The sequence below is a fragment of the Dama dama genome, chromosome 33 (genome assembly GCF_033118175.1).
Source record: "Dama dama isolate Ldn47 chromosome 33, ASM3311817v1, whole genome shotgun sequence".
NCBI classification, from domain to species: Eukaryota; Metazoa; Chordata; class Mammalia; order Artiodactyla; family Cervidae; genus Dama; species Dama dama.
Window position 1 is genome coordinate 68,769,326 of NC_083713.1, and position 14,290 is coordinate 68,783,615.

Sequence of the window (14,290 nt, forward strand, 5' to 3'; positions counted from 1 at the left end):
ACTCATGCCTGTTTCTCCATTTCTGTCATCAATATTACAATATTGAAAATGATGTAATCAAGACTCAAAAATAAAGTAACACTCCAGAGAACAAACTGAAAGTAAGGGATGAGCTGGGATTCAATCTGGGTTTGTCTGACACCAAAATTTGTAATCTTGACGAATATTGGAAACTATATGACAATTTGATTACTATCTCTCTAAATGTATGTGATTTGGCTAAAGCTATATTCGTACTTTCATCATAACTTAATAGGCAGAATATTGTCATTCAAAAATGTGTGAAAAATAATGGAGTAGATATTCAATACCATTTAGAAAAAGAACTCTAAGCCTGAGGAAAGTTAGGAAATATCTACATATAAAATTTTTAAAAATCATTAAAACACAGAAGAACCATAGATTTAATAAACACCCTGAAAAGTTATTGTTTTGAAAAGACCAAAATAATGGATTAGCATGTAAAGGATTATCAGGAAAAAATTCAACAAACTAATAAATAATATTAAAATGAAAGAGGAGATATAAAGAAGACTTTCAAAAATCTTTAGGAAATACGCAACATTCTGTAAATAGCAATTCTCAATGAAGTGGAAATTTAATGGGGAAATGTAAGAAATGTAAAAGAGAGCAGTAGAAATAAAAGGAATAAATTTTCAAAAAAAAAAAATAAAGTTCTAATGCTGATATTGGAGAAAAAAATTGTGTCATCTGGGTGTCAGACAATATAGCGGATATTTAGACCTTACTACCTTTTAGATCATGTACTTAGGAAGGGGCTTATTATTTTTATCCTAAATATTGTCTCTGAAACCTTATAATTCTTAAGCTTTCATTGTGAAAAGAAGTATAGAACATTAGAATCAGCATGTACAGAATATTAGAAGGCAGATTCTGCATTCTTGCCTCTGTGAACTTCAACAATTATTCATCTCAACTGACCTCAGGTCGTCATCTGTGAAATAAAAGTTGGGCCACACTATATTTAAGATTCATTCTAGCTATATAATTATGTAGAACACCAACTTTTTCTTTTGTAGGATAATTTAAATTTTATTGATAACAAGATATGTTCCTTTCAGGTAAGATCATTTCATCATTATTCTTGACATGGAAAGGAGGTGTTTTTTTTGTTTGTTTGTTTTTTTAATAGATAATACTTCCTAATACATTCAATTCAATCTTTTAAAACCATGAAGGAAATAGAGGGGAAAAATTCACAGTAATATTTTAAGACAAACTTTTAAATATTCAGATTGTCCCTGTCTCTCCAAATTACTGTTTTGGCTCTGGTACAAAATATACAGTTTGATTAGTTGTCAGAAAAATTATAGTATACCTTAGTTATCAAGAACCACTATCCTTCGGGTCCAAGATCATGTGAGAAGTTAGCGCCACTAAAGCATAGCAAGAAGGCAAGTCCTGCCGTCTTTGTTCATCCAACGCTCTTAAATTTAATCTACATTTTTCAGTGAATAATTCCTGGAAATGAAATGAGTAGATCTCATAGAATCATTTTACAGAATAGCATCTTAGCAGTAATTTGCCTAACCTTTGGCAGGAATGGAAGGTACACAAAGAGGAAGATGTGTATTAGGGGTCACCCTACTATACTCAAGGTTTGATCCAAGGGTTGGGTTTTTTGACCACTGAAACTCACCTGGTTTTAAGGATGGTTAACCCTCAACAGCCTCCAACATATGTTATATCACTTGTTACAGTTATTTTTCTTTATTAACATGGCTAGATTTCCTAAATTACAGTGTGACATGACAAAATAAATGTAGAAGAAATGATGGAGTTGGAAAGTCAACATTTTGTAACAGTTATGGTAACAAAGAATCATGAATGGATGTTAAAGTTGTAGATGAATATTTAATGAGGATCTGGATGTTTGCACAACATCAACATATCTCCCAGTGAAAAATGTGTGTGTGTATGTAAGTTTGTGTGTGCCTGTGTGTTGACAGAAACAGTGCGCAATATGTCACAACATTAACAACTGAAGAGTCATGGTAAGTAGGAGTGATCTGTGCTGTTCTTGCATATTTCCTAAAAGTTTAAGTTACTTCAAGATAAACAAAAATTAACAAAACCACTCAAATTGAAATAGTAATACACCTTTTGTCAGAAATGACATCTTCCAAAATATGCAATAAAATTATTATCTTTTACTGTTTCCCTCTATTCTTTTTCTACTGAACTAGTAAATGTAAGCAGAAAAGTTGCAACATTCAACCCTTGACTACATGCCCATCTAAATCTATACTGTGATGTTTACATGAATACACATGCATAAGAATTTTGTTTGTTTTCACAAATAACTTTTTCTTTGAATTCTGCAACTTGGATCAATTGTTGTATATCAAAAATATTTGTCTGGTTTCAATACATTTAGAAATAACTATATGTATGCGTTTCATTAGTTGCTCAATATCCTGTAGTATGAAAATTTCCACTCTTTGTTCAATCATTTCTCTGGTTGTTTGACACTTAAGTTGTTATTCTTTTCTAAAATTAGATATCTTTGTGTATGTATATATGGCCTGCAGCGGCTACACAGTGCAGGGGCAGCAGAGAGGAGATACCCCAGGTCCAAGGTCAGGAGGGGTGACCTTGAGGAGATACTCCACATCCAAGGTAAGGGGCAGCGGCTGCACTTTGCTGGAGCAGCCGTGAAGAGATACCCCATGTCCAAGGTACGAGAAACCCAAGGAAGACAGTAAGTGCAGACAGGGCATCAGAGGGCAGACAGACTGGAACCACAATCACCGAAAACTAGCCAATCTGATCACATGGACCACAGCCTTATCCAACTCAATGCAAATAAGCCATTCGATGTGGGGCCAAGCAAGGCAGATGGGTCATGGTGGAGAGGTCTGACAGAATGTGGCCCACTGGAGAAGGGAATGGCAAACCACTTCAGTATTCTTGCCTTGAGGACCCCATGAACAGTATGAAAAGGCAAAAAGACAGGTCACTGAAAGATGAACTACCCAGGCCGGTAGGTGCCCAAATTGCTACTAGAGATCAGTGGAGAAATATATCCAGAAATAATGAAGGGATGGAGCCAAAGCAAAAAGAACACCCAGTTGTGCAGGTGACTGGTTATAGAAGCAAAGTCCAATGCTGTAAAGAACAATATTGCATAGGAACCTGTAGTGTTAGGTCCATGAATCAAGGCAAATTGGAAATGGTCAAACAGAAGGTGGCAAGAGTGAATCATCAACATTCTAGGAATCAGTGAACTAAAATGGACTGGAATGGGTGAACTTAACTGAGATGACTACTATATCTACTACTGTGGGCAAGAATTCCTTAGTAGAAATGGAGTAGCCATCATGGTCAACAAAAAAAGTTCAAAATGCAATCCTTGGATGCAATCTCAAAAATGACAGAATGATCTCTGTTCACTTCCAAGGCAAACCATTCAATATCATGGTAATCCAAGTCTATGCCCCAACCAGTAATGCTGAAGAAGCTGAAGTTGAACCTTGTAGATGAAGACCTACAAGATGTTTTAGAACTAACACCCAAAAAAGATGTCCTTTTCATTAGAGGGGACTGGAATGCAAAAGGAGAAAGTCAAGAAACACCTGGAGTAACAGGCAAATTTGGCCTTGGAGTACAGAATGAAGCAGGGCAAAGACAAATAGAGTTTTGTCAAGAGAACACACTGGTCATAGCAAACACCCTCTTCCAACAACAGAAGGGAAGACTCTACACATGGAAGTAACCAGAGGGCCAACACCGAATCAGATTGATTATATTCTTTGCAGCCTAAGATGGAGAAGTTTTATACAGTCAGCAAAAACAAGACCAGGAGCTGACTGTCACTCCAATCATGAACACCTTATTGCCAAATTCAGACTTAAATTGAAGAAAGTGGGGAAAACCACTAGACTATTCAGATATGACCGATTCATATCCCTTATGATTATACAGTGGAAGTGAGAAAAATTTAAGGGTTTAGATCTGATAGACAGAGTGCCTGATGAACTATGGACAGAGGTTCATGACATTCTGCAGGAGACAGGGATCAAGACAATCCCCAAGGGGGAAAAAAAATGCAGAAATGCAAAATGGCTGTCTGAGGAGGCCTTACAAATAGCTGTGAAAAGAAGGGAAGCAAAAAGCAAAGGAAAAAAGGAAAGATATACCCATTTGAATGTAGAGTTCCAATGAATAGCAAGGAGAGATAAGAATGACTTCCTCAGTGATAAATGCAAAGAAACAGAGGAAAAAAATAGAATGGGAAAGACTAGAGATTTATTAAAGAAAATTAGATGTACCAAGGGAACATTTCAAGCAAAGAAGAGTTCAATAAAGGTCAGAAATGTTATGGACCTAACAGAAGCATGAGATATTCAGAAGAGGTGGCAAGAATACAAGGAACTGTACAAGAAAGATCTTCATGACCCAGATAATCAATCACGATGGTGTCACCATTTACCTAGAGCCAGACATCTGGGAATGTGAAGTCAAGTGGGCCATAGGGGCATCACTACAAACAAAGCTAGTAGAGGTGATTGGAGTTCCACTTGAGGTATTTCAAATCCTCAAAGATGATGCTGTGAAAGTGCTGCACTCAATATGCAAGCAAATTTGGAAAACTCAGCAGTGATCACAGGACTGGAAAAGGTCAGTTTTCATTCCAATCCCAACGAAAGGCAATCGCAAAGAATGCTCAAGCTATGGCACAATTGCAGTCATCTCACACGCTAGTAAAGTAATGCTCAAAAGTCTCCAAGCCAGGCTTCAGCAATACGTGAACCGTGAACTTCCAGATGTTCAAGCTGGTTTTAGGAAAGGCAGAGGAGCCAGAGATCAAATTGCCAACATCTGCTGGATCATTGAAAAAGCAAGAGAGTTCCAAAAAACCCCATCTATTTCTGATTTATTGACTATGCCAAAGCCTTCAACCGTGTGGATCACAATAAACTGTGGAAAATTCTGAAAGAGATGGGAATACCAGACCACCTGACCCTCCTCTTGAGAAAGCTGTATACAGGTCAGGAAGCAACGGTTAGAACTGGACATGGAACAACAGACTGGTTCCAAACAGGAAAAGGAGTATGTCAAGTCTGTATATTGTCACCCTGCTATTTAACTTATATGCAGAGTACATCCTGAGAAACCTTGGGCTGGATGAAGCACAAGTTGGAATCAAGATTGCCAAAAGAAATATCAATAACCTCAGATATGCAGATGACACCACCCTTATGGCAGAAAGTGAAGAAGAACTAAAGAGCCTCTTGATAAAAGTGAAAGAGGAGAGTGAAAAAGTTGGCCTAAAGCTCAACATTCAGAAAACTAAGATCAAGGCATCTGGTCCCATCACGTCATGGGAAATAGATGGGGAAACATAGGAAATAGTGCCTGGCATTATTTTGGGGGCTCCAAAAGCACTGCAGATGGTGATTGCAGCCATGAAATTAAAAAGCACTTACTCCTTGGAAGGAAAGTTGTGACCAACCTAGACAGCATGTTAAAAAGCAGAGACATTACTTTATCAGCAAGGGTCCTCCTAGGCAAAGCTATGGTTTTTCCAGTCATCATGTATGGATGTGAGAGTTGGACTATATAGAAAGCTGAGCACCGAAGAATTAATGCTTTTGAACTGTGGTGTTGGAGAAGACTATTGAGAGTCACTTGGACTGCAAGGAGATCCAATCATCCATCCTAAAGGAGCTCTCTTATGGGTGTTCATTGGAAGGTCTGATGTTGAAGCTGAAATTCCAATTCTTTGACCACCTGATGGGTAAAACTGACTCATTTGAAAAGACCTTGATGCTGGGAGGGATTGGGGCAGGAGGAGAAGGGAATGACAGAGGATGAGATGTTTGGATGGCATCACTGACTCAATGGGCATTAATTTGGGTATACTCTGGGAGTTGGTGATGGACAGGGAGGCCTGGCATGCTGCGGTTCATGGGGTCACAAAGAGTCGGACACGACTGACTGACTGAACTGAACTGAACTGATACATATGTCTTATTGTAGCCACTGTAATTTACATCCCTGATAGAGAAGGTCCAAGTTTCATTTGTAGCTCACATTGAAAGTGGCTCAGACAGTAAAGAGTCTGCCTGAAGTGCAGGAGACCTGGGTTCTATCCGTGGGACAGGAAGATGCCCTGGAGAAGGAAACGGGAACCCATTCCAATATTCTTGCCTGGAAAATCCCATAGAGGGAGGAACCTGGCAGACTACAGTCCATAAGGTTTCAAAGACATGACAGTCACTTCACTCTCCTTTATATTGCACTGAACCTCAGCCTTTGATTTCCAGCAGTATAAACACTTGCTATTTGTTGTTCATTTTTAATCACAATAAAACTTGGTTCATAAACTATTGAAATAAAAGCTTAGGAGTAGGTCTGGGTCACACTAAAGGATTCCTTTATTTTCTTTGGTCGTTTTCTACAGTAAGACTACTCAAGCTCTTTCTGAAGGAAAATTGATTTTTGTTTTTATCTTAATTTTTAAGTTTGCAATTAATCACAGACCAATATATGTTGTTCAATCCACATACAATTTGCACAGAAGTTCAACTGAAACTGGAAAAAAATCTTTAACTACTCGCAGAATACAGAACTTAACAATTATGTTTAAAATGAAAAAATGACAAGATAATACAGAAAATCACAGTAGAAAACAACAGCAATCCCTTGGCCCTAGAAATATACCCAATATCAATGCCCCTCTATTTATGACAATAAATACATGAGGTATTGAGTATTCTCTGAGTTAGGCATGTGGATGAAACATCACTCAAAATTTTAAATATCCAATGATATAACCCTAACCCTAATTTCATATAATTGATTTGTCAGGACTATAGGGACCATGTATAATCACACCTACCAGCTTTACATCAAGTTTTTAGAATCATATTTTTCTTTAATAGAAACTGATTTTCTCAGTAAGACACTTGTGCAACAAAGACACTCCAGGGGAAAATAGAGAATGTAGAATACAGGAGCATTATGGGGCATTAACCTTGCTCCATGAGAGCTGTAAAAATTAGCTATGCAAAAATAGCTTGCTTAAACTGTGATCTTCTTGGGATATGTACTTTTTCCTTCTCCTTTTTATTTTAAAATCTCATATAAACACTTACATAGATCCTAGTTTACTGTGGATTCCTGGGGCCTGGAGGATTGACTGAACGTTTGTGTAAGAGAACATATACTAAATTCTATAGCAGATACCCATGGAAAATTCTCCAACCTCTTGTTATCTAAACCCTAAATGTGTTGAGATATTTACTACTCAGAGAGGTGTAAACCGTGGAAATTCTTTGAAAAGCTTATTTTAAGAAAGGTCACATGACCTAGTGTCTGACTCTTTGTAACCCCACAGACTGAAGCACACCAGCCTTCCTTGTCCTTCACCATTTCCTGTAGCTTGCTCAAATTCATGTCCATCAAGTTGGTGATGCCATCCAACAATCTCATCCTCTGTCGTCCCCTTCTCCTCCTGCCTTCAATCTTTCCCAGCATCAGGGTCTTTTCTAATGAATTGGCTCTTCACATCAGGTGGCCAAAGTATTGGAGCTTCAGCTTCAGCATCAGTCCTTCCAATGACTATTTAGGGTTGATTACCTTTAGGATGGGCTTCCCTGGTGGCTCAGAGGTTAAAGCGCCTGCCTGCAATTTGGGAGACCTGGGTTCAATCCCTGGGTCGGGAAGATTCCCTGGAGAAGGAAATGTCAACCCACTCCAGTATTCTTGCCTGGAGAATTCTGTGGACAGAGGAACCTGGTGGGCTACTGTCCATGAGGTCGCAAAGAGTCGGACACGACTGAGCGACTTCACTTTCACTTTCACCTTTAGGATAGACTGATTTTATCTCCTCACAGTCCAAGGAACTCTAAAGACTCTTCTCCAACACCACAGTTAAAAAGCGTCAATTCTTCAGCACTCAGCCTTCTTTATGGTCCAACTCACATCCATACATGATTTTTTGTATAGTTTGATCAATTTTACTTAGATTGTAACTAAAATCTTTTGTACTATATAGTTGCTAATGATAAATATTTAAACTAGATATGACCTGGCTCTTTTGCTACTTGCATTCTTATACTGTTTCTCAGCACCTTCAAAATTAGATAAGACCCATACTTTTTTTTTTTTTTTTAACTTTTGAATTAATTAATTAATTAATTTTACTTTACAACATTGTATTGGTTCTGCCATACACTGACTTGAATCCACCATGGGTGTGCATGTGTTCCCCATCCTGAACCCCCCTCCCACAACCGTCCCCATCCCATCCCTCTGGGTCATCCCAGTGCACCAGTCCCGAGCATTCTGTATCATGCATAGAACCTGGACTGGCAATTCGTTTCACATATGATAATTTACATGTTTCAAGGCCATTCTCCCATATCATCCCTCCCTTGCCCTCTCCCACAGAGTCCAAAAGACTGTTCAATACATCTGTCTCTTTTGCTGTCTCACATACAAGGTTATTATTACCATCTCTGTAAATCCCATATATGTGCATTAGTATACTGTATTGGTGTTTTTCTTTCTGGCTTACTTCACTCTGTATAATAGGCTCCAGTTTCATCCACCTCACTAGAACTGATTCAAATGTATTCTTTTAAATGGCTGAGTAATATTCCATTGTGTATATGTAACCCAGTTTTCTGATCCATTTATCTGCTGATGGACATCTAGGTTGCTTCCATGTCCTGGCTATTATAAACAGTGCTGTGATGAACATTGAGGTACATGTGTCTTTTTCAATTCTGGCTTTCTCGGTGTGTATGCCCAGCAGTGGGATTGCAGGGTCGTATGGTAGTTCTATTTCCAGTTTTTTAAGGAATCTCCACACTGTTCTCCATAGTGGCTGTACTAGCTTGCATTCCCACCAACAGTGTAAGAGGGTTCCCTTTTCTCCACATCCTCTCCAGCATTTATTGCTTGTAGACTTTTGGATAGCAGCCATTCTGACTGGCGTGAAATGGTACCTCATTGTGGTTTTGATTTGCATTTCTCTGATAATGAGTGATGTTGAGCATCTTTTCATGTGTTTGTTAGCCATCTGTATGTCTTCTTTGGAGAAATGTCTGTTTAGTTCTTTGGCCCACTTTTTGACTGGGTCCTTTGTTTTTCTGGAATTGAGCTGCTGGAGTTGCTTGTAGATTTTTGAGATTAATTCTTTATCCATTGCTTCATTTGCTATTATTTTTTCCCATTCTGAAGGTTGTCTTTTCACCTTGCTTATAGTTTCCTTTGTTGTGCAGAAGCTTTTAATTTTAATTAGGTCCTATTTGTTTATTTTTGTTGTTATTTCCAATATTCTGGGAGGTGGGTCATAGAGGATACTGCTCTGGTTTATGTCAGAGAGTGTTTTTGCCTATGTTTTTCTCTAGGAGTTCTACATTTTCTGGTCTTACATTTAGATCTTTAGTCCATTTTGAGTTTATTTTTGTGTATGGTGTTAGAAAGGTTCATTCTTTTACAAGTGGTTGACCAGTTTTCCCAGCACTACTTGTTGAAGAGATTGTCTTTTCTCCATTGTATATTCTTGCCTCCTTTGTCAAAGAGAAGGTGTCCATAGGTGTGTGGATTTATCTCTGGGCTTTCAATTTTGTTCCATTGATCTATATTTCTGTTTTTATGCCAGTACCACACTGTCCTGATGGCTGTGGCTTTAGAGTATAGCCTGAAGTCAGGCAGGTTGATTCCTCCAGCTCCATTCTTCTTTCTCAAGACTGTTTTGGCTATTCAAGGTTTTTTTTGTATTTCCATACAAATTGTGAAATTATTTGTTCTAGTTCTGTGAAAAACACTGTTGGTAGCTTGATAGGGATTGCATTGAATCTATAGATTGCTTTGGGTAGTATAGTCATTTTGACAATATTGATTCTTCCAATCCATGGCACGGTATATTTCTCCATCTATTTGTGTCCTCTTTGATTTCTTTCACCAGTGTTTTATAGTTTTCTATATATAGGTATTTTGTTTCTTTAGGTAGATATACTCCTAAGTATTTTATTCTTTTCATTGTAATGGTGAATGGAATTGTTTCCTTACTTTCTCTTTCTGTTTTCTCATTGTTAACATATAGGAATGCAAGGGATTTCTGTATGTTAATTTTATATCCTGCAACTTTACTATATTCATTGATTAGCTCTTGTAATTTTCTGGTGGAGTCTTTAGGGTTTTCTATGTAGAGGATCATGTCATCAGCAAACAGTGAGAGTTTTACTTCTTCTTTCCCAATCTGGATTCCTTTTATTTCTTTCTCCTCTGATTGCTGTGCCCAAAACTGCCAAAACTATGTTGAATAGTATGGTGAGAGTGGGCACCCTTGTTCTATTCCTGACTTTAGGGGAAATGCTTTCAATTTTTTGCCATTGAGGATAATGTTTGCTGAGGGTTTGTCATATATAACTTTTATTATGTTGAGGTATGTTCCTTCTATGCCTGCTTTCTGGAGGGTTTTTATCATAACTGGATGTTGAATTTTGTTAAAGGCTTTCTCTGCATCTATTGATATAATCATATTTTTTTTTATTTTTCAATTTGTTAATGTGGTGTATTACATTGATTGATTTGTGCATATTGAAGAGTTCTTGCATCCCTGGGATAAAGCCCACTTGGTCATGATGTATGATCTTATTATGTTGTTGGATTCTGTTTGCTAGAATTTTGTTAAGGATTTTTGTATCTCTTTTCATCAGTGATATTGGCCTATAGAGTTCTTTTTTTTTGTGGCATCTTTGTCAGGTTTTGGTATTAAGGCGATGGTGGCCTTTGAATGAGTTTGAAAGTCTTTAATCCTAAATTACCAATTAATAGCTATAAATTAATAGTAAAGTAGGCTATATAAAAAGCTTTTATGTTTTCAAACTATAATTTTGGATGTGTTCCTCTTCCACTGGTCTTCAGTTTTGTCCAAATCTTTGTGGACTTTATGGACTGCAGAGTCTTCCCTTACAGTTTCATCAAGCAATTTGTTACCCAGAGAGGAAACCAGGAACAGGTTTCAGTTCTTATGGCTGATAAATACTGGCTATGTGAAATATAATAATTTGCATCTATACACAACTCTCTTAGGATCTTAATAGAGTTGGAAACAGCCATAAGTAAACAAATTCTAACTTACTGCTGAATGTGCTTTGGAAATGCCTAGTAATGCTAGGGTTAAGCTGCATTTTGAAAGTTATAATACCCTATAAGTACAGAAATTAAAATAAAGATGTGTATAAATATTGAATCATTATGTTTTCACTTGAAACTAATGTAACTTCATATGTCAATTATATCTCAATGAAAAACAAGTAAATAAATAAATATAACAAAAATAAATAATATAAATAGGGTGGATAGAACCCAAGCCTCTTGCACTGCAGGCAGATTCTTTACCAACTGAGCAACCAGGAAAGCCAAATGTACAATTAACATTAATCAAATGTAACATATTACAAAAGACATAATCCATTCCATGCACTGAGGAATGACTTGAGAATTCTAAATCTCCAAAAACATGTTTGGAAAGATAAGTTAAAAAAAAAATTTTTTTTTCAGTTCAATTCAGTCACTCAGTCAGGTCCAACTCTTTGTGACCCCAGAGATTGCAGCACTCCAGGCTTCCCTGTCCACCACCAACTCCCAGAGCTTGTTGAAACTCATGCCTATTGAGCCAGTGATGCCATCCAACCATCTCATCCTCTGTCATCCCCTCTCCTGCCTTCAATATTTCCCTGCATCATGGTCTTCTCAAATGAGTCAGTTCTTTGCATATGGTTGCCAAAGTATTGGAGTTTCAGCTTCAGCATCAGACCTTCCAGTGCATATTCAGGAGTGATTTCCTTTATGATTGACTGGTTTGATCTCCTTGCAGTAAAAAGTTTAGTGGTTTTCTTATTGTTCTCTTTCTTTAGATACATATACAAAGGATAGGTGTCTAGTCTTGAGTGGTATCAGAAAGTAAATTTGTTGTAAGTAGTGTTGTTACAAATATTTCAGATCACTGATTAGGAAGTTTGCAGGTACCTACAAAGTATAAACCATCAGGGAAGGTTAAAAAGTTTACAATTAAAAAGAGCATAATGTTTTAAAAAATATGAAACACTAGAAACATGAGACAGATGTGGTGTGAAAGAAAAGTTTTAATAAGATTCCTCCTAGGTAATTAGAATCACAGAATACTGTTAGATGCTATAGTTTTCCTGGTCTCAAAACTCTTAGGAAAATATGATATTCCAGATAAGCTCCCTAAGAAAAATTATATCATTGTGTTTAATGAGAAATATGCTCTGATACACATACAGTTTCAAACTGGAAAAGAAAATTTGGGATGCATGATTATTGTACACTTTTTATAAATATAGGGGCTAAGGAATATTTGACTTTTTATAAACATGACTTTGTCTTCCATAACTTCTTTCATAGGTTACAATGAAAGCAAGCTTCATTCAAACTCTACTGCACAAACACTTTTTTTTTGTTTGTTTGTTTTCACATACACTTTTTAACAAAGCAGGAAAAAGTCAATCTTAAAATCCCCTGTGTAAGGTCCTCAGTGACCTCTGGCTCAATCGTTTTGGAGGTCCATAAAAACTCTTCATGTCAGTTTGACTTGACAAAATGATAGTGCTCTAGCAGAAGTACTAGGGTGTCTATTAGTCAGACTAAGACATAGAAGAGATTCTCCAGATGAGTGGTTCAACGAAGGGTCATTTGTAGATCAAGACAACTAGTCAATATTGCAGAGGCTATTCATTCAGAGTGTTTATAAATTCTTAAGCACTCATGAGATCATGATTGTTACCGACTTCACTAAATGAGAGTCAAATTCTAACAATTCAAACTATTTAATGAGTCACATTTTTCTCCAAATAAAACTTTTTTTTCTAGTATTCTTTGTATTAATTAGAAAGTTTTTGGTGTTAATATGATTATAAAAGAAATGGTCTCCCAATCATAGTTTGGAAACTTCTTGGGGCCATGACTCACAACTTTTTTCTAAAAAGAAATTACTGCTTCTGAAAAAATAAGCAAGTTTTGAAGAACTTTACTGAGAATAGATTTGTTCTGAAAATTATGGAGAAACTATATTCCCAGTTAGCTAGCTGTCAACTAAGAGCATACTGACTTTAACCAGGCTTTCTTTTTCCTTTCTGTCTAATAATGATTATTTCTTCTATGAAAATGTCTTAACAAGAATGAATCTTTTAGGTAGCCTACAAAGGGTTTTTGATCCTTCTATGTAATATTGTGATAAAAATTTAACACATGATTATAAATAAATTGCCTGAGAAATTTTCTTTGCCAGTTGATGATGGCTCAAGCCCTTGTATGAGCTGTCCCTAGAGAGGTCTTTTTTTAAAACACCACCTTTGGAGTATAAGTTACTGATTAGAACAACTTATTGTTAGAGCATGTTGTTTAATCTTGCTAATAAATACAGACTATTACACTATGTTAAAACAGTTAATTATAAATGATATGAACTTCTGCTTCCAGAAGAATGGAACAGACATATTTTTCTCCATACCTCTAGAAAAGCACTACTTGAAACCTACAAGAGGTGAAGAGGGAAAAAAAAAAAAAAAAACTAGTTAGGGGTCCTGGGATGAAAAAAACAACCATGGTGAGTTTTTAATGTTTTCTCTTGTCCTTATATAATTCAGATTAGGTGCTAAAGAAGATAATAACCTGGAAACACCAATAGACACAGACCAAATAAGTATTAACAAAAACCTTCTCACTCTGGTCAAAGGACCAGGGAAGGGGCAACATACAAGGACAGAAAACATTTACAAAATAATTGCACTAATCCATCCAAACATCATACACACACATACAATACAATTCTGAACTAAAGAGCACCGTCAAAAAACAGTGGTTCCACCGCTAGCTCACCAGAAAAAGCCAAATAGAGAGCATAAATTTCCACCCTTATAGGGCTGGAGCAGGGCATCATCTTGTGTCATTGGAGACCACGTGGGGAGCTTGGATTTCCACCCCACCAGACAGTAAAAAGGTACACCTCTCCCTTTCCGCTGGAGTGATGAGAGAGTCCGGACATTCAGCACCTTCCACCTAGTGATGAAATCATTTCCTACTTTCCCATGGTATTAGTGAAAGCAACATGGGAACAGTAACAAATCTCCCTTCTACCCCCAAAGTCCATGAAGAGGATTAAGAGTTTAATTACCTGGGGGCTAGAATTCTTTCTCAGCAGGGATTTCTTAGTTTTCACAAAGAGATTAAAGGCAGATTACCAGAAGAAAAATCAGAAGAGACCTGGTGGGAGACAAAATTCCTA